The sequence below is a fragment of the Camelus ferus genome, chromosome X (genome assembly GCF_009834535.1).
Source record: "Camelus ferus isolate YT-003-E chromosome X, BCGSAC_Cfer_1.0, whole genome shotgun sequence".
NCBI lineage: Eukaryota > Metazoa > Chordata > Mammalia > Artiodactyla > Camelidae > Camelus > Camelus ferus.
The window spans coordinates 74,959,893-74,986,356 of record NC_045732.1 but is presented as its reverse complement, the minus strand read 5'-3'; the positions used below and the strand labels follow the sequence as shown (position 1 = coordinate 74,986,356).

General features: G+C 37.3%; 1 pseudogene; it reads right to left on the bottom strand.

Annotated features, from left to right (window-relative positions):
• Positions 1-1,674: 1,674 nt before the first annotated feature.
• Positions 1,675-2,181, bottom strand: LOC102522452 (annotated as a pseudogene).
• Positions 2,182-26,464: the final 24,283 nt, after the last annotated feature.

Sequence of the window (26,464 nt, the reverse complement as noted above, 5' to 3'; positions counted from 1 at the left end):
CTTTTTCATTATTTTTCCTTTTTGTTCTTCTGACTGTGTAATTTCAAATGGCTTCTCTTTAAAGCTTAGTAATTTAAGATTTACTTCTGTAAAAGTGTTGACAAGTATTAAATTGTTATACTTGCATTTTGACAATCATAAGTATAAAACACAAAACATTCAGTGTTAAACATTGATCTCCCATGGTTGCCTTGGATTTTGATATTGGTAGTTTATATTTCATAGAAAGGAACTTTCAAAGGTCTGTCAATGCTTATAGTATGTACTATTATTCCTCATCAAAATCTTCATGAAATCTAAAAACACTGGTATTTAAAGTAGTTTTTTTCCTCAATATTCTACAACATGCCAGTTTGGATTAACTTTCAGGTTTTCGGGGAATGAGAGATAAAAGATATTCTTGGGTACTCTGTTTAACACATTTAGGATGTTTGTTTACAGTTGCAATAGAAACACCTTCAACTTGGACAGAAAATACCCTAAGCAAACATGAAAGGTATTTTGGGACACATTACTTCTAACTAAAAATGATACATCATGTTGATCAGCTTTTAAGCCAAATTCTTAAAAGCATTAAAAATTGTATTTTATAATTGCCAAACTCTTCCAACTCCTAGGAAATAAGAAGTTTTCAAATTAAAGTATCTGTTGCTTAGCAAATGTTTTACTTTTAATCTCAAAGTCACTTTAAATGGTTGACATGTAATTTAATACCTAAGAAGACTCTAGCTAAATTATTGGATGGTATTTATAGGGTAATACTTCTCTGGGTAGACATGTTTCACACAATAGCTTTTAATTAATGCTAAAAAAATGATAATTTTAATACAATTAACGATAAACTTAATCCATTAGTCAGTCAGCCTATTTAGTAATTTAGATGGCATAAAGTCCAATAAAGGTAACAGTTTGATAATTGCTCAAAGTGCAGTTCTGCCCATTAGTAATACTAAGCTAAGAACTTGATAGATAGTCCAAGTAGGCGGATTACATATTTGCATGTGATTTAATCAACAAAGCAATAGGTATACAATGTCAAGATTTTTTTTTCTTTATTATTTTAATAGAAGCTCAGAGGGGAAAAATACAAAATGGCACTTAAAATCAATACCCATACTCATCTAATTATGGTTATCACTAAGAATAGTGTTAACTTGTATAATTTGCTTTTCTTTAGAACATAAATCAAAGCCATTAACTTGAACTTGAGGTATATACACACTACATACACAACCTTACACAATATACTTTTTCTAAGTAATATCATTTTAAAATATCAGAAACTGAATATCTGTGCTGATTTGTCTTTTGATTAAATGGAACAGGATGAGGGCAACATTGAACTAGGGAGGGTTATACTGATAATTAAGCTCTTAAAGTTAAAATTAAAAATGTCTTCCTCTCTCTTCCAAGCATAGGCTACATAATGTCCTGAGAGGACTGATGATGAGAAAAAGATCAATCAGCTTTAGGACCTTGCTTTGGAAGGAGCTGATGAGAAAGCAGATTGGAAGGTGAGAGTTCATGTTTGTTTTCAAATAGGTGGTCTATAACTTTTTTGTATAAGAAGAAAAATTAGTTTATTATATCTATATCTAAACCATTAATTTTTACATCTTTCAGGTAAAGTCAAACACTTCATTTACACAGTCTATGAGAAGAGGTCAGTAGAGATCATCTGATCTTCAATTGTGAAATCACCCAGTCAGGTCCTTAGCATAGTCTCTCACCAGTAAGAGTGCAACATGCCTGCTTATGTCACTGGTGATCTCTAATAAAAGTTAATTCCCCAAACTGGCACATTTCTTCTACAGTCATACATCTTATTAGCAAAAATTAGCACTCCAGCTTTCCATGTGCTAACACATTACAGGGTTCTCTAATTACAGAAATTCTTGGTCTGTACTGTCCACAACAACTATTAGCAACTCTGTGTTAGAATAGTAAATGTTCCCAGAAGAATGAAAGGATTCTTGACCACCAGTATCCCACATTAGGAAACATGTATTATTAATCACTATCTCTTCTACATTACTCCCTATTGTAGGGGGTAGGGGATGTATGTACAATTTTAGGCACAGAAAATTGGTAAAAGATGGTACCGTTTTCCCTGCGTCATCTGCCCCAATAACTTTGTGCTCCTGGTGACAGTCTCTATATCCTGTTGAAGAGAATTCCCATTCTTGGGCAGCTGACCCCTCTCTGCAGCCAACTGGGTGACCTGGACACCCCCATTTCAGGCTGAAGGGGAGGCGAAAGATGTGCTGGGGCACTCTTCTGGATTGCCAACGTGACCACCATGTTGTCTGCAATGAGCCTCATGGACCACCATCCTCCTCTAGCTCAAGTGACTTGTCTTAAAATTCATTAATTAAGTCTGCTGCTGAAGCTTTCTATTTAATTTTTAATTTCTATTGTATTCTTCAGGCCCACAATTTGTTTGGTTCTTTTTTGATTTCTATCTCATTGTTAAAATTCTTGCTTCATTCATTCATTGTTTTCTTGATATCGTTATCTATCTTTTGTCCTCTTGTAGCTCACTGACAATTTGACAATCCCTATAAAAATTTATAACACATGTATCATTTGACTCCAAAGGAATTTGTCATACTAAAACTTCATAAGCAGGCAAAGATACAGATAGAATTTTCAGTAGCATTGTTTAGTAAGGAAAAGTTGGTGACAATGTAAGTGTTCATCAGTATCAGATGGGTTGGATTAAGCACAGTTCAGTTACACTATACAGCTATTAAATAGAATGCCACACAGCTAGTAAAGTGGGTTATAACATAATAGCTATATACACTGCCATAAAAAGTTACTTCAGATATTACTAAGCAAATAAAATAATTTATAATACAAAATGCATATTATGATGCCAGGTGGCCACATAAATAAGATACATGAGACCCAATGGGTTGGTTAGACAGTTGGTTAGACATAGCTTTTTGTGAATGTGTAGAACCATCCTGAAAGCATATACATATGCTAAAGTGACGGCTTCTGAAAAAGGGGTGGACTACAAAATGGGCCTGTATTTGTTTAAAGAAAATACTAGCCTCAGCATTATATTTTTGCCACTTCCAGAATCAAAGGAGTAGAGTCAGTTAATAATTTTAATGGGGTTGGTACATAAGCTAAGGATGAGGCCATCCCTGAGTTACTCTATCTGCAGAGCCAGATTAAGACACAAAGCCAAATTCCGAGGAAACTCTTAATTTGATGACCCATGCACCCTCAACGTTCATAGCAGCCCTATTTACAATAGCCAAGACATGGGAACAACCTAAATGTCCATTGACAAAGGACTAGAGAAGTTGTGGTATCTAGATACAATAGAATACTACTCAGCCATAAAAAAATAAAATAATACCATTTGCAGCAACATGGATGAACCTAGAGAACATTATACTAAGTGAAGTAAGTCAGACAGAGAAGGACAAATATATGATGTCACTTATATGTGGAATCTAAAAAAAGGTACAAATTTCATTTACAAACCAGAAATAGACTCATGGACAGAGAAAACTAACTGGTTACCGGGGGTGAGGGGGCAGGGTGGGGTAAGCGGGGAGGGATAGATTAGGAGTTTGGGATTAATAGATACACACCACTGCATAAAATAGATCAGCAGTAAGGACCTACTCTATAGGTATATTCAGTTTCTTGTAATGAGCTATAATGGAAAAGAATCTGAAAATATACGTATATGTATGTATATGTATAGCTGAACCACTTTGCTATACACCTGAAACTAACATTGTAAATTGACTACACTTCAATAAAAAATAAGAATTAAAAAAAGACACAAAGCCAGGTTAGTTAAATACATATATAACAGGGCCCAGAATGTTCTTGACATTCCCAGACCAGATACCAGTGACAAGAGCTCTGTTTGAACACTGGAACAGAAACGTAGACGATACAACAAATTATAAGGCCAGTAAATCTTCCCCTTTCCATGATGGACTGACAATTATTTGCCACAGAGTCATGTACAAAGGTGAGGAAAACTCATATATAGCACCTGAAACTCACAGAACTGTATATTAATGTTCAAATTCTGCCAGCTTCCAACTTTACCACTGTTCGTGTGCAAAACGGAGAGCAGGTATAAATGTTTTTGACACGTTTTGACCATTTTTTCAATGCATATAAGCAGGCCAAGAAATAGCATCCTAGAAGAGCTTCAAGAATCCTGGGGGCTACTCAGCTGACATCCAGAAAGTCATTTCTGGTTGTGATTTCTCTTGTTCTAACCTACAGTCTCATAGTACTGTTAAAACGTAACCCCATCTTAATTCTGATTTCATGGTCTTTTAATTAAATCCAGCTCAAAGAAAGGACTCAGTTCCCCAACCATATGCATCACATCTGGGGCAATAGAAATAACTATGCTCTTGATTTAATGCAGTCTGTCTTTTTCCTGAACATTTTCGGTGGGAAGCATAGGTGGAAACCTGATAGAAGAGGAGGAAAAGGTGGGTATCCAGGGTAGTTATACTACATATTGAAAGCAGAATGACTTTAAAGAAGGCATAGTTGTGCAAATTACACTTAAGCAGGGAGAAGAAAAATCCTCTAAGAGGCTTCTAAATCATTCACGTTTCCAAAACTGATCTGTAGCTAATAATTTGGGTTTAGCAAAATGGATGAATGGGTATCTCTTGCTTTACTCCATTTCAGTTAAGGTAAGCAGTCCGTCCCTAAAATGGCCCCAAAGGTCCCCACCTTCTGAGATGAATGCCCTAGTGTAATTCCCCCTCGAATGTGGAGTAGAACTAGTGACTTGCTTCAAACCACATACGGCGTAAGTGATGTAATACAAAGTCACTTCTCCTGGGCATATATTTGGAGGGAACTCAAATTCAAAAAGATACATGCACCCCATTGTTCATAGAAGCACTATATACAATAGCCAAGACATGGAAACAACCTAAATGTCCATCAACAGACGACTGGATAAAGATACACATACATAAAATTATAATTCCATTTTTATGTATATAAAATTCCATTATAATTTTATATACATAGTGGACTACTACTCAGCCATCAAAAAATAAAATAATGCCATTTGTAGTAATGTGGATGGATCTGGAGATCATAATTCTAAGTGAAGTAAGCCAGAAAGAGAAAGAAAAATACCATATGATACCACTCATATGTGGAATTTGAAAATAAAAAAATAAAAAAGACACTAATGAACTTATCTACAAAACACACACAGACTCAGAGACATAGAAAGCAAACCTATGGGGGTGGGAAGGGATAAATTAGGGGTTTGAGATTTGCAAATACTAACTACTATATATAGAATAGATTAAAAAAACAAATTTCTTCTGTAGAGCACAGGGAAGTATATTCAAAATCTTGTAGTAACCTATAATGAAAAAGACTATGAAAACAAATACATGTATATGTATGACTTAACTATTATGCTGTGCACCAGAAATTGACACATTGTAAACTGACTATATTTCAATTAAAATAATTTTTTTTAAATATCAGTTCATGGAAAAAAAAAAAAGTCACCTCTCAAGCTTAGTTTACCAAAAGACTCTGGCTTCCATTTTACTTGCCATCTCTCACCCTGTCCCATTCATATTCTCTCTCTTGGCCATTGCTCTGGAGGAATCCAACTATCATATTCTGAGTAATTCTTTGCCCAGGTAGTCAGGAATCGGTATCACTAACCATAGCCAGAGAGAAACTTCAGCCAGCTTAACACTGAGCCAGTGAGCTGGGAAGTTAATGTTTTATTAAAGTCTGCCAAACGCCACGAGTGAGCTTGAAGGCAAGTCCTCCCTGTTTTAAGCTCTGTTAGAGATCTTCCAGCAGAGTCTCCTCCAGACTCCTGACCCACAGAACCTGGCAGATAATAAATGTTTGCTCTTTTAAAACACTAAGTTTGGGGGGAACTTGGCTATGTAGCAATAAATATTTTTTTCTGAAAAGTTATGTTTAGGTTTTATAAAGCATTCCATTTTACATGTATGAGAGGAGTAAGATCTCTATTTAAAAATATTCTTCTGAAAATAAAGGGTAATTTAGTAAAATGTAATCACCTCCAGTTTTTAGTTTTGTTCAATTTAATTTTCTTATGTATGTATATAATTTATATATATAAATATCCTTTATATAAATGTCCTTATATAGATCCCCTTAAGGGTGCATACTATAACCTGAAATAGGGTAGCTAGGTCATAAATGAAAATATGCAAATATGTAAACTCTGCTGAGTTATTAATGTATGTCAGGCACTATTCAAAGGGCTTTTCTTTTTACATGTATTACAGTATTTAATCCTCACCCCAAAAAAGCAAATTAAGTTTTTGTTTTTTTTTTTTTTTTTTTACTCCCATTTAACACATGAAGAAACAGGCGTGGAAGGCAGTAGAGGTGAATCAACGTGCCCAAAGTCGCACAGCAAGAATATTCAAACTCAGGCACTTGGAATCCAGAATGTACTGTCTCAACCACACCAGAACACTAGCACTAAGAACCCACGTTCAACTCTGGGACTGCATTCTTCGTATGGAGTGTTATGTTTTCTTTGATCACAGAACAAAAATTTCAGATGACAGATGTAAATGTTAACAAGGACAAACACTAACTTGTAATGAATGAGAGACTCCCTGGGAGATGTGTAATTTGAGTAGTTAAGAATGAGGACTCTAGAGTAAAAGAGCCTAAATTCTAATCCCACTCCACCAATAGTTAATTTGTGTAACTTGGGTTAAGGGACATATCCTCCCTTACACTTGCTTCATCAAATGTAAACTGATGACCATATCATAAAGCTGTGATAAGCATTAAATGAGATAATATGTGGAAGGGTTTGGAATAGTACCTAGATGCAGTAAGCACTTAATGAATCTTAACTATTATAATGATAATTAATACCTGACAGAGGAGAACAGAATTTAACGGAGTTTTAGGCTCTATACTTCCCAGAGGAAAACAGCTATCCAAGTAAGTGGACAAAGTAGGCTGGAGGGGAGAGCCAGTGAAAGTAGCACGTACTGCTCTTCTACAATGCCAAACCCTCTTAGGTGCTTGGCGTACATAATTTTCTTTAACCTTCACAGCAGGCTAAGTAAATAGCAACCCTGCTTTACAAATGAGGACGCTTTCATGGAGGAACTTATCCAAGGTTCAAAAGCTGCCAAGTAACAGAGGTAGCACAGCTATTAGGTATCAGTGGGTGTTCAAATCAAAGCACATCTGACTCGTTCTCTTTCACCATGAGAGACCTCTGGGTTTAAATACCAAAGGACAGGGGATATTATTCTGAATTGTGTAGGCATGGCCTGCAATTTAGTTAAATTTAGGTGTTCCTTTCATTTCGTCTGTGCACGTGTATCCACTGCCTGCCTGGTGCAAGCTTCTGTACAAGTTACACACAGTTGCTAGGCAAAGTTACACCCAACCGAGGGGAAAAGGGGTTAAAATCCAGCCCATGATCCTCTTGCCAATCCTGGAACCTAAGGGCATAAATTTGCCACAGAAGAAGTCCTTTTTTCAGTTTACACAGTAGTGAAATAGGAGCTAATGGAGGCCCTAAAAATATGGTGCTGAATATGACCTGATCTCTGCAACCTACTACAAATTCAGATTGACTAGATGATGAGATAGAAAGAACCTTAATTTTTTAGAGATACTGAATGAGATCTACCTGGCCTAGGGGTAAAGAAGCAGATAGAATTAAGATATAAAATCCCATTCTCACTCATGTTTCTCTTTTTGTGTGTGTGAAGTTTTCTCTTACTAAAGATACAAAATCCTGGGGGGGAGGGAGGAATAAATTGGCAGTTTGGGATGGGCAGATACAAACTACTATCTACAGAATTGTACCATGTACAACAAGGTCCTACTGTATAGCACACGGAACTATATTCAGTACCTTGTAGTAACCTGTAATGGAAAAGAATACCATCTACAGATAACTGGATAAAGAAGTTGTGGTACATTTATACAATGGAATACTGCTCAGTCATAAAAAATAAATAAAATAATGCCATTTGCTGCAACATGGATGGACCTGGAGATCGTCATTCTACTAAGCCAGCCATAAAGGGAAAGAAAAATACCATATGATATCACTTATATGTGGCATCTAAAAAAATGATGCAAATGAACTTATTTATAAAACAGAAACAGACTCATAGACATAGAAAACAAACTTAATGGTTACCGGGGGGAAAGAAGGTGGGAAGGGATAAATTGGGAATTTGAGATCTGTACATATTAATTACTATAGATAAAATAGATAAGCAACAAGTTTCTACTGTATATAGCACAGGGAGCTATATTCAATACTTTGTAACCTATAATGAAAAAGAATATGCAAACGAATACATGTATGTATATGCATGACTGAAACATTATGCTGTACACCTGAAATTGACACATTGTAAACTGAATATACTTCAATTTTTAAAAAAGTGAGGCAGAAGAGAACAGAAAAAAATTATATATATATATATATATATATATATATATATATAAATGTATAATTGAATCATTGTGCTGTACACCAGGAACTAATACAACATTGTATACCAACTATACTTCAATTTTTTAAAAAAGATGTAAAATCCTGAAGTGAAGGTAAGCTGCACCCAAAAGGATCTTAGGTACAGTAAATTAACTGTGACCTGGAAATGTATCTACTTATAGCCCAATATGACTCACTCTGTGAGATTAATTTCTTATACTCTTAACTATTGCTGTTGACTTAGTACTGACGAGGACATGTAACAGACAGTCATGGCATGGGGCGGGGCGAGGCTGTGTTTGTAAGGCTATTAAGAGAGGAGACTTGGGGCTCATTTTAGCCCCAGGGGTGGAAGAAGCAAAGTAATGCAGGGTGGCCTCTGATATTTCACCACAACTTACTTCTTACTCTTTATTGAGTAATTTGGAACATTGTTTTCTTCATCTTTAATTTAAAATTCAATTTCCTAAATGAAATTATAACATAAGGCTAAGTATGACTGTAATTATATATTTTTCATCTCATGGAACATTGACACAAAACTCTAATGATGAGTGTTTCTCATGAAACAACCAAGGACTTCATTTTGTATTTTAGAGAAAGCATTTGATCAGAAGTAAGAACTTTAATTTGGGATTTTGAATGATTAATAGCAATGTCACTTCAGTTGTGAAAGATTCTTTTATTTTCTGAGAACCTTTCAAGTTATATAAGAATATCATCTTTAAACCTATTAATATTTAGGGGAGAAAATGCATTTCTTCTTTATTAGCTTTGATAGACACATAATGTCACAAATACAAGAAATTACTTCCTAATTTTTATTGCAATGTAGTAGTCACTGTTAACTCCAAGACATTTCCCAGCTGTTATTATAGCATCTTCAAAATAAGCAAAAGCCGTAGCAGTGTAAGAAGGTGGGGGCAGATTTAGATACAAAAAGAATGTAAGTGCTGGGAGTCAGAGGGGTTGGTTGGTGTGCAATGGAAACTCACACCAGCATAAGCAATGGGGAGGGTTTATTATAAAAAGGCCCTTCTTTCTCCCAGACTCTAAGGGCAGAAATACAGTCAGGCCTCAGGAGACAGTAGCAACATGAACTGGAAAGTCATCTGAAAACTATTCATCCTGTGTGTTTGTCTTTCTCTTTTCTTGTGAACGCATGGCCTTTCCTTGTTGCTTCTATTTGATGTTTTCATTTTTCTTTCATAGCTTCTCTCTCCATCTGGCATAAGATGGTTATCCCACAACTCTCCAGTCATCTTTATGTTCCTCAAGGAGACTAAAATCACGTTAGGCCAAATAGATTTGCTATTAAGGCATAATGACCAGTGAAGAATGGAGATTGTAGAGAGAAGAGAGTGATCCATGGCATCTAGTCATGCAGTGACCTACTATTGGGACCACATGCATTCTCCTATAGTTCCCCCATTCCAAAAGGATACATAAAGTCCCAACCTATACTATTTTAATAAAGTCTTTTATCCACCTATGAACAGATAATGATATCTAGAGGTAGGTATTCAAGTGGTTTCATTGACAAGTAATTCCACTGAAAATTAAGGAAAAGGTATAAGGTGAAATAAACTGAAATAGAGACAATGTCCTACTGGTAGTGCGATCATTACCACTAGCTCAGTGATTCTGAACATTGAGCATAACCTGGAGAAATTGTTAAAACACAGATTACTGAACCCAGCAATTCCCCATTTCTGATTTAACAAGTAAAGGGGAGGGTACAAGAATGTGTATTTTCAAGAAGTTTCCTGGGGCCACATACCAATATATGTGATATACTGTATCAGTGATACCCCTGTGTCAGCAGTGTTGCCATGATGTTTGGCTGAGTGCAAACTGGCTTTCAGTTTTTCTTATAACTTAGATTCTGCTGTGCTGGAATCAGGTAGCCATTCATACAGGAGGCAAAGGAAACCCCCCAGATCTTGATTGGCTTTGTAAAATACTGACTTTCAGTCCATTAAATAGCTGCTGATATTAGGCTGCCTTGCAATTCCTTTCTGAACCTACTACTACATATTTCTATTGCTGCAGAAAAAGGAGAATGAAAACAAGGACAGAGCAAACAAACAAAACCTCACTTGATAAGATGTGATATTGCAGAGTAGATTGCTATGTTCCATATAGCAATGTACCACAGAGGGATATTAAAATGGAAAGAACACACTTGAGATAAAAAGATAAAATGTTTACAGTCTCATAAGGCACCATTTGATGAAAAGATTAAGAATTAACTAACTCACCTTTAAGAAGAAAACTATCTTGTGAGAATAAAGGATTTGAAATAACAGGAAAATAAATTCTTTCAAAAATGTTTTAAAGTCCTGTGTTCACTGAAGGCACCAGTTTTGGAAAATCTCCTCTACAAACACTGTATCCTGGCCTCTTGTGTGTTAATATGACCAAATGCAAAATAGCTGTATCTGTAGATATACGACACTATGCATTTGCAAAACCCACAGAACTTTACAGCAGAAGGAGTGAACCTTAATGTCTATAAATTTAAAGTAAATAATTTAGGATGGAATGCAGACTGTGATAAAAGGATATAACTCTATTACAAATGGGTGCAACAGTCTCACTGAAGAAAGTGGGGGGAGGAAGACTGACCAAAGTAATTTTGGAAATGAGTGGAGATGGTAAGATTAAAGGCAAAAGGAATAGTATATAAACACTGTACTCTAGTTGATAAAATTATTTCCTATGGAAATCCAGGTTAACAATTCTGAGTCCACTATACATGTATACTAGAATTGAACAATTAAGTAAATGGATGGCAAATGGTAGTGCCAGGTCTCTTGCTGTTGGAGTGGGAAGTTACAAGCAACGGGAGGGAGCAGGCTTGAAAGATCATGTGGTAAAGGATTAGAGTAGAAAACATCAGCCTGAAGTCATGTGTAGTTGAATACAGATAGACGCATATAGAAATTTTATAGATATGTACATTACATAGATTGGTATACACACATGTATTTCTTTGCTCTGTCAGGTGCAAGGACCTAGAAGCAGTGACACCCCAGTGGCAATGAGCACACCCGACACCCAGATCTTGGTTTCTACTATTCTCCACTAAGAAAGGAACCAGGGCTTCTTCTTGGAGAAAGGCTGATTCAAGGACTGTGGCAGGTAACATACAAGAGAAGCCTGGAGCATCTTTTAGTGCCACAAATTAAGGAAATGCTCAAAGAATCAAAATGATGGGAGTATGTGAAAGGGACATGGGAGCCAATTGGAAGAGCTTTCAATGGCCAAAGCTAGAACAATTTAAAAGAGTAACAAAATAAAGTCATATTAAATTATAGCCCAAAGTATAAAATATATAACCACAAGTCTATACTGACATAAATGACTGAATAAGGAAATACATGGAGGAGAATAGACAAATCTCCTTGTGTAAGATTTATCTAGACATTCTGCTGTCAAGGAGGTGGGGCATAGTGGGGGTTGTACATGGTGATTTCCTTCCAAAGTATAGAGTATGGTAGGGGGGTGAAACAGTAAACTTACAGTGGAGAAACCTGACAAGCTGCCTCAGGTCAAGGTTAACATCAGTGATAACTGGTAAGTGGCCCCTTGGTACGATGGAACTGGCACTTTACTTCTGTGGTCTTCCTCCAAAACCCATAACCCCAGTCTAATCATGAGGAAAACACTGGAAAAATCCTGATTGACAGACTTTCTACAAAATACCTGTCAGTGATCCTCAAAGCTGTCAAGGTTGGCAAAAGTAAGGCAAGTTTGAGAAACTGTCACAACTATTTTGCTTCCATGTGGGAGAGACTGGCTACAATTCTCAGTCCTTTATTATTTTTCCTCACCTCAGAGACTGAGGTACTGCACATGGCAGTGGTAATAATGGCAGCTTAAACTCAGAAAATCAGCTGTTTTCAAGACACTTCTCTTAGATTTGACCAAGTTTGGGTCTATCGTGAGAGGTCAATCTGCCCCTGAAGAGTGAGAATTACTCCTTGCTCCTGAGCTGTCTTTCTCCATGGCCACTTAATAAGTCAACTCAACAAAAAAAAATATAAAAAGAACATTAAAATAAAATGAAGTAGGAGGAGTGGCCAAGATGGCAGAGTAGGAAGACTCTGAGCTCACCTTTTACCATGGGCACAACAAAGATGACAACTGTTTACAGAGCAACTATTGATGAGAATTACCTGAAGACTAGCAGAAAAGATCTGCAACTAAAGTTGTAAAGAAGGAACCACAAGGAGACAGGTAGGAAGAGTAAAGACATGGTATAATCAAGACCTATACCCCCAGGGAGGTGACCCACAGAGGGAGAATAATTAAAACTGCAAAGGTTCTCCCCAAGTAGCAAAGGGTCTAAGCACCACATTGGGCTTCCCAGCCTGGGAGTCCTGCACTGGGAAGATGAGCACCCAGAACATCAGACTTTGAAGGCCAGCAGGGCTTACTTTCAGGAGCGCCAGAAGACTCGGGGGAAATAAGAGACTCCACTCTTAAAGGGCACATAAAATCTCACATTCTCCAACACCCAAGGTAGAAGCAGTGATTTGAATGGAGCTTGGGTCAGACCCACTTGTTGATCTTGAAGAGCCTCCTGGAGAGGTAGGAGGCAACTGGGACTCATCCTGGGGACATAGATGCTGGCAGCAGCCATTTAGGGGAGCTCATCCTACTTCAAGGACATTAGTGCTGGCAAGTGCCATTTTGGAATCCTCCCTTTAGCTTATTAGTGCTGGCACCACCAGCCAGTCGGCACCACCAGCCAGTCGGCACAAGTCTCTGTACAATGACAGATGGTAACTAGATTTATCATAATGATCGTTTTGAGATGTACAGAAATATTGAATCATTATGTTGTGTACCAGGAACTAACAGTGTTGTAGGTCAATTATACTTCAAAAACAAACAAAAAAATAAACTCATAGAAAAAAAGATCAGATTTGTGGCTACCAGGAGAAGGAACTGGATGAAGGCATTCAAAAGGTACAAACTTCCAGTTATAAGATAAATAAATACTAGGGATGTAATATACAACATGAGAAATACAATTAATACTGCTATGTGTTATACATAAAAGTTGTTAAGAGAGTAAATCCTAAGAGTTCCCATCACAAGGAAAACATATGCATTTCCTCTATTTCTTTGGTTTTGTATCTATATGAGATGATGGAGGTTCACTAAACTTATTATAGTAATCATTTCATGATTATGCAAATCCAATCATGCTTTACCCCTTAAACTTATGCAGTGCTGTATCTCAATTATATGTCAATAAAAACTGGAAGAGAAAAATGGATGGATGTAATAGTGAAGTCTGAGAAGAATCACTTGAGGTAACAATTTGAATTGTGACCTGAATGGGAGCTGGCCATGTGACTGAGGGAGGAATTGTTGGGGCAAAGAAACCACAAGGGCAAAGACCCAAGAAGGGAAGGAGTCTGATAATGAAAGGACGATGGTGATCTTACCTGCAGGTGCATGAGAAAGGGTGCTAGATGAGATCTGGAGAAGCAGGCAGTTGGGTCAAGTGGTACTTTGAAGTAGATTTACTTTCCTTCTCTATAGACTTGTCTGCTCTGGACATTTCATATAAATGTAAGCATACAATATGTTGCCTTTTGTGTCTGGCTTCTCTCACGTAGCATCATGTTTTCTAGGTTTATCCATTTTATAGTACAGATCAGTACTTCATTCCTTTTTATGACTGAATAATATTCCATTGTATTGACATACCGCATTTTGTTTATCCATTCATCAACTAATGGGCATGTCAGTTGTTTCCACTTTTTGGCTATTATGAATAATGCTGCTATAAACTTTCATGTACAAGTGTGTGGACATATGTTTTAGATTCTCTTGGGTATATACCTAGGAGTGGAATTACTGGGTTATGTGGTAACTATGTTTAACATGTTAAGGAACCCAAACTGTTTTCCAAGGCTGCACTTTTTATATTCCCACATCAATGTATGGGTTCCATTTCCTCTACATTCTTGCCAACAATTATTATTAACTATGTTTTTGATTATAGCCACCCTAGTGAGTGCTGTCTCATTGTGGTTTTGATTTGCATTTCCCTACTGAGTAATGATATTAAGCATCTTCACACATTGTATGCCTATCAGCAAAGAGTTTTGTTATTGCTTTGAATCAGGTAAAACTTATAGAAATATAGATTAAAAACTTATAAAAATACATTTATACTATCAATTATGTTTCCTTTTATGTTGCTTTCTTAGGTGTTTCTTTACTTATTCTTGAGGTTTAAGTTATTGTCTATATTCCTTCATTTCAGCCTGAAGGACTTCCTTTGGTATTTCTTATAGGGCAAATTTGATAGCAACAAATTCTCTTAATTTTTGTTAGTTTATTGTATATCCCAGTTATTATCCACCCCCTCAGGCAGCCACAATGTTCAACAATTGCTTCCAGTTGCTTTTAACAAATGCTCCCAAGAGAAATACTGTTCATACTGGGCAACCACTTCTTGTGGTCTTCCTATGCATCATATATCTTTTCCCTAAGACAAAAGATGGCAAGAATGATATTCAGCATGTGACTTTCAACCACTGGTTTGAAACAGCACTTAGAGAAAATGGGACAAGATGGCATGTATGGAGTATAATTAATGTCCAAGCAGCTCAAATATTGATCATGTCTCACAAAAATAAACTAGCTATCTTTCTTTTTTTTTCCGTAATGAAAACCCCCCCAAGATATTCTGAAACCCTTACTTACATTGAGATGAAGAATGTATGTCCCAGCCACCCATTAATAATATTACATGTGGTTTCAAATCCCTACACTCCAGCATGTATAATTACCATCCACAACCTAAGAAAAAAGTGCCTGCCTGGAAGTGGTTTGTTGTTGTATCTTTCCAAGCTTAATTTAAAATAGAAAGTTGTAAGGTATCGGAAAGCACAACCTGAGGATAATTAAGAATATGTAGGAAATACTGATTACTTATATGGAAGTTTGGCATGCAGAGTTCATCCAAAGCAAACTAGAGACAGCTCTAACAGGCTATTAAAACTCTGTAGGCACATCTGCCACGCACTGGGGAGTGAAGACACTTGCAAACTCTCTGAGTCGATAGCAGGTTAGCATTTTCTCACCTCTCAAAGCATGAAAGCAGTACTTTATCCACAGGCTGTAATGACAAGCCTGGCTTACTGCCTCCACTGTCAGGAGCTTCGGCAAAAGCCACTTCACTTCCATCTGCAGGTTCAGCCTGGCTTGCAGCTCAAGGGCAAAACCTACCTTCTAGATGAGTTAAGTGTAAGAACGGCACTCATAGATCCAAAGTTCTGAGGTTCTGTATCAAGTCAGACATACTACCAGTCACAATGACCTGCCTCCTCTTTTCACTAAATAGCAGGGCACTGCCTTTATCCCTTATGTTCAAGGCCTTACGTAAACCATTACACACACACACACACACACACACACACACACACACACACACACACACACACACACACACACACACACACACACACACACAGAGCATTAGATATGTTCAACCGAAGAAGAAATCAAGAGTCAAAGCAGAGGAAATGAAAGTTCCAGAGACAAGCTTACTCTACATCACATCTTTTTTCATCTGGTTTCAGTGAAAGAATATGCATTATTATACTTAGTGTGCTTTAGTGGATCTGATACACGTGTCAGAGAACAATGAATCAGCTCTTAGAAGGCCTATGTTCTAACTTTGGCTCATCCCATATTAACTGTGTGACATTTTACTCTTTTAGACTCAGTTTTCACATCTCTGTAATGAGGACTATCCTAATTGTACAAATTAAATGAAAAGATGGATTTAAAGCACGAAGCATCATTCCCAGCACCAACAAATCCTATCGGTGGAAGAGAAGGGAGAGGAGGAGGAGGGAAAGATGGTGGAGGAACAAGAGTGAGATGTAGGAAAAGAAAACAGAGGAGGAAAAGCAGCAGAACTAGTAGTGGTGGCTGTAGAATGGGGGTGAAGAATATGGGTTTCTGCCACAGTGCCTGTGTAACCTCAAGCAAGTTACTTCATCACTTTGAGCCTGCCTGTTTTCTCATGGACAAACCTAGAATCTGATGGTAATAATTGGTATGCATACTCCCAGGAGTGTTGTAAGAATTAAATGTAAAATCACTTTGATACCTACTAAATTTAATAGACGTCTAAAAGATTATTACTACAAAAAGCAGTCACGTGTTAGACAAAGATGCAATAAAGATAAGTGTTACTTGGCATGAAGCTTCTTCTTAACCCCTTCCATGGCATTTATATGGACCTGAATTGGGCTTAGAGAAGAAGCCAGGTGTGTTCTCACCACTCCTTGGGAGGTTTTTCTATGGGCAAAATAGAGTACTGTATTCGAAGTTGACTTGTACATGAAACATGTTACAGAGTAGAATTCGTCCTTGTATTTAAGGAACATCCTTATCTGTACACAGAGATGACTGCTTCCAAACCTATGAATTCTATGGAGGAGGATTCAGTTTGGATAAGTGTATGAAACTAGATCAAATGCTCTGGGAATCCATTCATTTAAAAATCAAGTACATCAAACTGTATTGGTTTTTATTTTTTAATAAATTATCACCCTCTAGGACCCAAAGATACAGTCCATAAATGAAATGAACCAATCACCTTTAAACATTCAATCTCTGGGGAAAACATTTTTCATGGGTTGTCTAGACACTCCTATTATTAAGACGGAAGCATGGGGGGTGGGGGCAGGGCTCTTTTCTCCCACCCACTTCTTGGCTGTCTCCAAACACCTTTTTTTTTTTTTTTAAGCATAAAGTCGAGCTTTCCTTTCCATGCTCAAACCACCCACATTATAGAATCCTGTTTTCAGACTGACCTGCCTTAGTTCCTAAAACCTCATAATTTGGGAAATTAGCAGAATTGAGATCTCAGAATTCCATCCATGCTCTCTTGGTCAGCTGATGACTCTTTGTGAGATAGGTAGGTAAGTAGGTAGGTAGATAGATGGATAAAAAGGACTTTCAGAAAGTTCCAAGTAAGAAGGGGAAGTGTATATAAAACCATAATTATGTAGAAGCATATTTGTATCTTTTTCTTATAGCAAACTAAGTAGCACTGAATGATTTATGAAAAGAAGACACTTTGATGTATAGTAATTCCTCTGTTCTAAAATAAATAGCCTAGGTCTTTAGGCATTTGAAAGTTGATACTATAGTTATGTATTTTTAAAATAGTATTTACTTGTCAAACAAGAAAGCCTTCGGTAGAGCAAAAATCTATGATTTATAGCAAAGATAGAAACTAAAGAAATCCCTGAAATCCTAGGGACAGTATAGGATTATAGAACGTCATTCCGCCTCTCTGGGACTCATCGCAGTTGCCAGGTAAAAAACAGAACTCCCAGTTAAAATGGAATTTTCAATAAATAATTTTTTAGTATAGATATGTTCCAAATATTGCACAGGGTATAACTATGCTAAAAAATTACTCATTGTTTATCTGAAATTCGTATTTAACTGGGAGTTCCATATTTTTATTTGCTAAGTCTAGCAACCCTGTGGTAAAATGCAAAGTTCAGGACAGGATGACACGGGTAACTTCTAAGGGCTCTTCCAGGTAGAAACATCCTGATTTCTGTTGCAGGAGCAGCCTGGCAAAGTCTAGGCATTTGTGGATCAGATATGAGTACATGTTTGTAAGGCAGTGGTTCTCAAGCTTCACTCTCCTCATGAATCACTTGGGGAATTTGTTAAATATCAAGTCTCAGGCTACACAGTATGAAAACTTCGGATTCACCAGCTCTGGGGTGAGGCCAGTGAATCTGCACCTTTAACAGACAACCCAGGTAATTCCGATGCAGGTGTTCTAGGTCTATATTTTGAAAAACACTGCGACTTTCTCCTACAAATGCAGAAATCGTGACTACCTGGATGACAGGATTTCCCTACCCATCATTTACGAGCATACTAAACATTGAACACTGCTCTGTTCTAACCACACAGAAGACCCACTTGGAACTATTCTGTTTATACTTCTTTGATTAATACATATTTAATGCCAAATTGGTCATGAAATTGGTTTCCATTAATTTTCATGAAAGTGAGGAAAATTCAACTTAATCACATTCAGATAGGAATAAAAGCATTCTCGAAAAAATAAAATGCAGTGTCCCTTTAATAAAGGGAAATGACTTGTTGAATATTAGGCATGGTCATGATAGAGCAAACTCGAATGGAGGAGAAGCAGCGTGGGGAAGTGTTTTGACAAGAGAAAGCTAATTATTTTAATCCAATTCAATCTGCTATTCGGCTGCAACTCTAATAAAAGGCCAGAGAACACTACATGAAACCACTGCACGAAGCTCATCTCCAGTGAGGATTCAGTATTCTGCAACAGTCCTTTTCCCCCCAAATTTAGTATTTCAATACTTTCCCCTTAAGAGTGTGTCTAAAGTTAACATCGAACACCCTCACCAGAGGTTGCTATCGTAAGCACAGTTAGTTCACCTTTGGTTGTTCATCAGACGAAAAAAAAAATTGGTCTAATTTAGTCATTAGACCAAAGATTGACTGCTTTGGGGCCAGAACTGGATTTTGATTGACCTGATCATGAATGGTTTAAACCCCTGTGTATGCAGATGTCACTTAAGGATACATCCACACATCCAGAGATAGTTAGGAAGGGAAAAAAGGACCTTAATTGTAAGTTTGAGTAAAAACCATGTTTTTATAAGGTTATCCCACTATAAGAAATATCTTTGATTCCTTCCTATGAGTTACCTCTAAGAGGTCTGGATTTCCATCTTCTCAGAAGGAATTAAGATGAATCTATTACAAAATGGGGTGGCGGGATTTCTTGGGTAATTATTGTTTTTACTGTGAGGGAGGGAAAGCGGTTATAAAAGTGATTCTGAAGCCAGAATTCTTGGGTTTCAATCTCAAATCTGCCACCTATTACCTGTATGACCCAGGAAATGTATATAGCTTCTCTTTGCCTCAATTTCTACCTCTCTAAAATGGAACTAGAACCCTCCTCATTAGTTATTCTGAGGATTAGATGAGGTAATATGGGCAATGTTCTTACAATTCTGCCTGGTGCGTGGTAAGTACAGAAGTGGAAGATGGGGTTATCCTTCTGGGTCATGGCCTTTCCAAACATGGTCCTGGCTGGTGGCAACCCTCAATTACCAGTTTTTTTTTTTTTAAGTTTCTCATGATTTTTGGGGGAGATATATATATATATATATTTTATTGAAGTATAGTCAGTTTACAATGCTGTGTCAATTTCTGGTGTACAGCACAATGCTTCAGTCATCCATGAACATATATTCGTTTTCATATTCTTTTTCACCAAAGTTACAAGACATTGAACATAGCTCCCTGTGTTATACAATATGAACTTGTTTATCGGGTTTTGTGAAAATCTTACTGTATTTCGAAGCGAGAGAGACTCTACTAGAGTTCAGTAGGTGTTCTGTGCGATTCAATGGGTTTGTAGATGTAATTCTTGGTGTATTTGTGGGAGAGGGTGAGCTGTGAGTTTGGGTGTGTGTGTGTGTGTGTGTCCAGAACCATTTCCTTCCCCATTGTTTTATTTGTCTTTCAAGGCCAAGCCTGTGTGTTCACTGTCTATTTGCTTATGTCTTCATTTCTAAGATTCCCTGCCTTCCATTGTTACCTGTAGCCTTAGCAAATCTGGCTTCTATTTCGAACTAGTTCTTGAGTTTTAAGTCCAAGTAAGTTCTCACACAACCCCTTTCCCTAACTTGCTCCTCCATCAATTCTGACTCAGTGTGACTCAGGCACTGAGACAAACTCCACCAGGCCTTTCTCAAGGTTCTGTGTACACATATGCTTCCAGCAATTTCTCTGAGTGAGTATGGAGGTCTCCTGAGCTGTCTTATTCATAACTATGCCCCCAAGATTAATGACAACACCTGGCACAAAATAGACAATATATACATGAAATGAATAAATAGAAATTAGTGATTTATCTCCACCAACACATATATTTCCTTTTGTTTACATCCTTCCCTTCTTTGTTGCCTAACTTTGTGCTTATTTAATTAATTAATTTATTTATTTATTTAATTTATTTATTTTAGTGAGCTCATTACTATCCAGTCTCTGCACTTAATAGTGATGTGGCCAACATTTCCTTCAATTCCACTCATTACCACTGAGTGTTATTAGCAGATCTGGTTCTTGCACAGACATCTCCATCCGGATCTCCAAAGCTTGGTTTGCCATGTAGGCAATTAACATACTAGAGAAACTCTTAATGCATTGTATTTTAATTCCAGGTCAAGTCCTCTATTTCTGACTAGACTCAAATCCATCATGACCCTTAAAGAAAGGATATTTATTATAGAAGCCAACTCCATGACAAACAATTCCTACTTTTGTCTCAAGCCCATATTTGCCCATCAACCCATGATGGCAAAAACGCCACCAGATTAATATTTAATGATCAACATTTCTGGTGACGGTAGGAAATACCAATACAATTGTATAGAGGGTAGACCAAGCAGATTTGGGACATACTGGGTGACACTGACTAAGACAGTAACTGGAACCTGCAGAGTAGTTTGTTAGGTGTTTCATATGACAGGTGGGTGGAGACCTTCAGTTTGTGTCTTAGGGTACAAGAGCACCTCAATAAATGTCACATGGAGTCAGACAAGAGGTTCATCCCACGTAATATTGAGTCTCTGAAGTCTTGCGGGAGATGACCTTCAGTGGATCGGCACTGCCCTGATTCGGTCTGTCAGAATACCCTGCAGGGGGCTTCTGAGAAAGGGTACTCGGCTTAGATGGCAGGCTTGGCTGGAGGGGAGGGATTTCTATGGACAGCTCTCCTAAAGCAGAGCTGATCAGATTTACTTATTCATCTAACACTTCTGTGTGGGTTACCTATGATGCCAAATTTTTTTTTTCTTTCAAAAAGTTTTTGCTTTTTTATAATCTAGATAGTTTAAAACATCTTCTCTAACTTTGATGAAACATTACATTCCTTTTTTAGCAAGTGAAATTGCTGTTCTCAAATGGAAACAAATTTTTGCATCAAAGAGCTTGAATTCAATGCAGAGGGGAAAAAAGCCAAATATGTAAAGCATTCTAGCAGCTGGCACTGATATTGGCAAAGGCCGTCTCTAAACATACAAAATGAAGATATGAGGTGGTTTTTAAATGATTCCAGAAGTTTCACACCTTTATTATAATTATCTGAACATTTAAAGTGTATCTTGGCCCGAGTGACATGAAACCTAACCCTTAATTCTCCTTAACTTTATACAGAGAAAGGCAGACTCTATGATACTACATACCTACTTGTTTAGAAAAATCTAGATAATTGACTGAATTTTTCAATCTTTATCCAGAAGCCTAGCAACGTGGAGCCCAAGCTAAGGCCAACTGGAGTATCTGTAACCTTTTCCAAAGGGCAGAGAAAATGGTTGTCAAAATATTTCATGACAGAGAAAGAATGAGGTTGTACCTGTGTAATACAATTACAGTGGCAGTGGACTAGGAGGCATAGGGCTGCCTGGATCCCTAGGGCCTAGGCAGACTGAGATGCAGCTACGATCCTCTTGCTACGGTCTGTAATCACTGTTGGCTACCTCTTTGCCAGCAAATAATAGTTCAGTTAGAAGACTACATTTTTTGACCAAAAGAGGATTAGAAAAATGAAAGATATTAATAATACCTCTTGGAAAATCGCCTCAATTCTCACTGAAGAAGCAAAATAGAAGGAAGTGTATCTGTTTTGTAGCAAACTCTGTCTTGACAATTTAAAGAAAAAAACAAAAACACAACAGCCAGCCCCTGCAACACCGTTGATTCAGCGGGCAATGAGATTTTCAAACCGTTGGATTTCAACATTCCCCATGACTAGCTCTACTGTTACTGTGCCTATGTGTAAGTGACCGCATAGGAGGAGGAGCAACACAGAGAAGGAGGGACATGGGAGAGTGAGGGCAAGGGAGGAAGGAGGAGGGGAAAGAGAGAAGGCAGAGAATTTTCATTCCAGCAGGAGGACCTCTGTCTCGGTATGGCAGAGAAAACCAGCTGAGGTATTTCCCTGTAGCTCAGGCTTCTGTTAAGGTGGTCTGCCTGTGGTTGAATCTAATTGATAGATCAGATATATCTGGCTCCTGGGCCCACCGTGACAGGGTTGGGATGGAGATGGGAGGCCCAGAAGGATCCACCCTTCTCCAAATATAGGTTGACTAGCCAGCCTCTTTCAGCAAGTTAATAGCAGTCTCCGGGGTTCCAGTTGACTGAATCAACTATTTCCGTTGTGCAGAGAGGGCTACCCACAAAAGCACTAATGTGACCTAAAAGTCTTTTTTGTTTTGATTGCTAAGCAAATGAATACCACAAAATGATTCCTTCAAATGGACAAGATTCTCATAGCTGAGCAGGAAAGAGGGACAGGATGTATCTCTTCATTTTTCACAGGGAAATAACAAGATCTCATTGGTAAGTACGAAACAGAACTCTTTGCCAGTGATGTAACAGCCAATGCGGTGGAGAAAGGGTATCTGATCATAGAGAAGAAAGGAAATAAATTAAAGAAAATGGGACTACCAGCACAGGATCTGAGTAAGAGTTCAAATTAATGTTGGCAGAATGGAAGAAATAGCAGAAACCTGTGTGACAAACCACATCTAACAGATTTCCAATCGTCTTTTATGTGAAAATATTTGGGTGCATAATTTCCCTGTCAAGCCAGCTATTCAAAATTCTAAACCAAGATTTTCTTGGTATGTGAATATAGTTTTCTATTTCCTTTGTGAGAAGATATATTTGACAGATGAATGAACTCTTGGAGACATTTTGTTTGGTTTTTTTTTTATTCAGGTTTTTTTTTTTTTTTTAATTGTTGTTCCCTTACTAGCGGCATGTAGGTGAGGAAGCCATGAATAATTGGCTAGTGGAAAGGTAACAAACTGGTCTTTTCCATGTGGTTGTTCATCTGACGAAATGTCTTAAATATAACAATTACGTCTCATAGAAGAACACTTAATTCATGAGCTCTTCAATCCAGCCACCCAAAAGAAGCATTAGGTTAGATCCTTGCTATGCCACGCACACAAGCTTGCTGAATTTATTTCCTTTGATCTGCCCATCTGAAAGTCCATCTCACTTAGATGTTTCCAAGGTGAAGTTTCTTTGATCTAATATGACCATGAGAACTCAGGTTCTCTATCTCTGGAAATCTCTTGCCAACAAACTTTTTATAAGGCTTTGTCTGTGGGAGACACTTTCAGGGGAAGAAAAAAAGGTTTTCAAGTCACACTAAGATACTTCACACCCAGCTATTCAATTGTACTTGTTTGAACAAACAAGCAAATTGTACTAAATAGGTAAATACAGTGAGTTTGGCCTCACACTTACCCCACACACTGCATCTTAGATGAAAATAATAAGCAATGACTTGACAATGAGATACAGGGTGATTGATTTGCTTGTGCACAGAATGCTCAACCCTCGGAAATAATAATCCATTACTACAAAGCATGCAGGTGTTCTACAGTGAAGACATTTTTCAAAGAGGAAGAGAGGGAGAAAATGCTGGATCCAAGAGAAGCATGCTTTATGTTTTGGCTTGAGAACATCGGTTCATTTAAATTCAAGTGAGGTGACTCTCAAATATAATTGTATAATTCCTACAAATTTAAATACTTAAGACTGTCCACTGGGGAAGGGCCAACATTGCTGTCTTTGAAATCACAGAAATCTTGCTTCCATTCGGGAATGTCAAATAGCTTTGAAATGGATGTGTTCAGTCATTAAGCATGAATACTTGACAAAGCATCTTTGATTTCATAGATTGTAAATCCCCGGAACACTGTGAGAAGCCATTTGTGAAATTGAGCTATTGATTGTGCTAATCTATACAGTGATCACCAGAGGCAGCCTAATGAGTAGGTGCTGCCTCTATGGTATGCCGAAGAGGCCCCACGCAGGGCTACGGCCAAAAAGTTTGTGCCTTTGGGCCTGAGTTTTCTGCTCTGCTCAAGTTTTGTATTAAAATAGCAGTGTTCTTGTGTACGGACACAGCCCCCAATTTTTTTTTTTTATTCATTAATCCATTCACTTTTTAAAATAAATATTGAGTTTCTCCTACGCACAGTGTACTTTAAGAGGTTTCAAAAATAAATATGATCTGATCCCTGCTTTCAAGACCTTATCACCTTAGGAGAGGAGATGTGATATGCATATACGTAAGTATGAATTAAATAGAATGAGGAGGAATTAGCTGGTAATGAAAACCAGAATAGGTACCTGGTAGGAAGACAGGGTTAGAAAGAGACATCTCCAAAAAGATGTAAGAGGAAACAGGAGAGGGAACTAAACACATCTTATTTTTGCACATCATAATTATCTTTTTGTTTTGTTTTTTTTGTTTGTTTTTTCTGTTTCCTTTTGCTTTTTTTCCCCTTCATGTTTGTGTTTTCTCTTGCATCCTATAAGTTTTTTTTTTAATTGAAGTATCGTCAGTTTGTAATGCTGTGTCAATTTCTGGTGTACAGCATAATGTTTCAGTCATACATATACATACATATATTCCTTTTCATATTCTTTTTCATTATATGTTACTACAAGATATTGAATACAGTTCCCTGTGCTATACAGAAGAAACTTCGTTGTTTATCTAGTTTATATATACTAGTTAGTATCTGCAAATCTCGAACTCCCAATTATCCCTTCCCACCCCCTTCCCCTGTAACCATAAGTTAGTGTTCTATGTCTATGAGTCTGTTTCTGTTTTGTGAATAAGTTCATTTGTGTCTTTTTTTTTTTAGATTCCACATATAACTGATATCACCTGGTATTTTTCTTTCTCTGCCATTTGCAGCAACATGCACAGACCTGGAGATTGTCATTCTAAGTGAAGTAAGTCAGAAAGAGAAATAATTATCTTCTTTAATTTGTCCTTCCCTGAGTTAGCCAGAATGATGCAAGAAGGTAAACAAACAGCTAAGCTTGAAGCATAACCAGTTACTCTAAGAAAGGATGTGGGGACAGTAATAGGACTAACCATCGAGTTCAGCTGAGAAAAACATCAGCCTCAAGGGATCAAATTACAGCCATACCAATGAGCAGCTCAGAGCTAGAACTCTCCTGTAATCTGTGTTTATTCCTTAACAGTCTAAAAGAGGGAAGCAGAAAATAAACTGATATGACAAATGTAACCTGCAAGAACTGTAGATGAGGCCTGGGTGCAAAAGATGAGTACAGAATTCAATTTGGAATGGAAAATATATTAGGAATTTACTGTTTTCCATTTCTCTCTTGACAAGAATTAACATTGTAAGATTTGTTGTTAGAAATTCCTTACAAAACAAGTATCTACAGAATTTAGCTAAAGGAAGAAATTTGGTAATCCCTAACAACACTGAGACTTTATAACTAACAACATACCACAACTTAACATGCCAAAGAAAACTATTATAATGATACCAGGAGAATAATGGCCATCAGCAGATTGATGATGATGATGATGATAATTCCTAAGTCCAGAAAAAGGCTTCTTGGCAAATACTGGCACTAAATAAAGTCAAAGATACGCAAATGTATCTACTTGAGCTCATAGATCGGCATCATTTTTTTCCGTACGATGCTTTTTTTTTAAATATATTTTTTATTGAAGTATAGTCAGTTTACAATGCTGTGTCAATTTCTGGTCTACAGCACAATACTTCAGTCATATAGAAACATACATATATTCATTTTCATATTTTTTCATCATAAGTTACTACAAGATACTGAATATAGTTCCCTGTGCTTTACAGTATAAACTTGTTGTTTAGCTATTTTATATATAGTAGTGTCTGCAAATATCGAACTCCCAATTTATCCCTTCCCACCTCCATTCCTTCTTAAATGTTATAATATCATCTATACTTGGAAGTTTCCTACAAATATTTCAGTGACTAGGTCCCTAGGTGGATTGGCTACACTGAGAAGAGCATTACA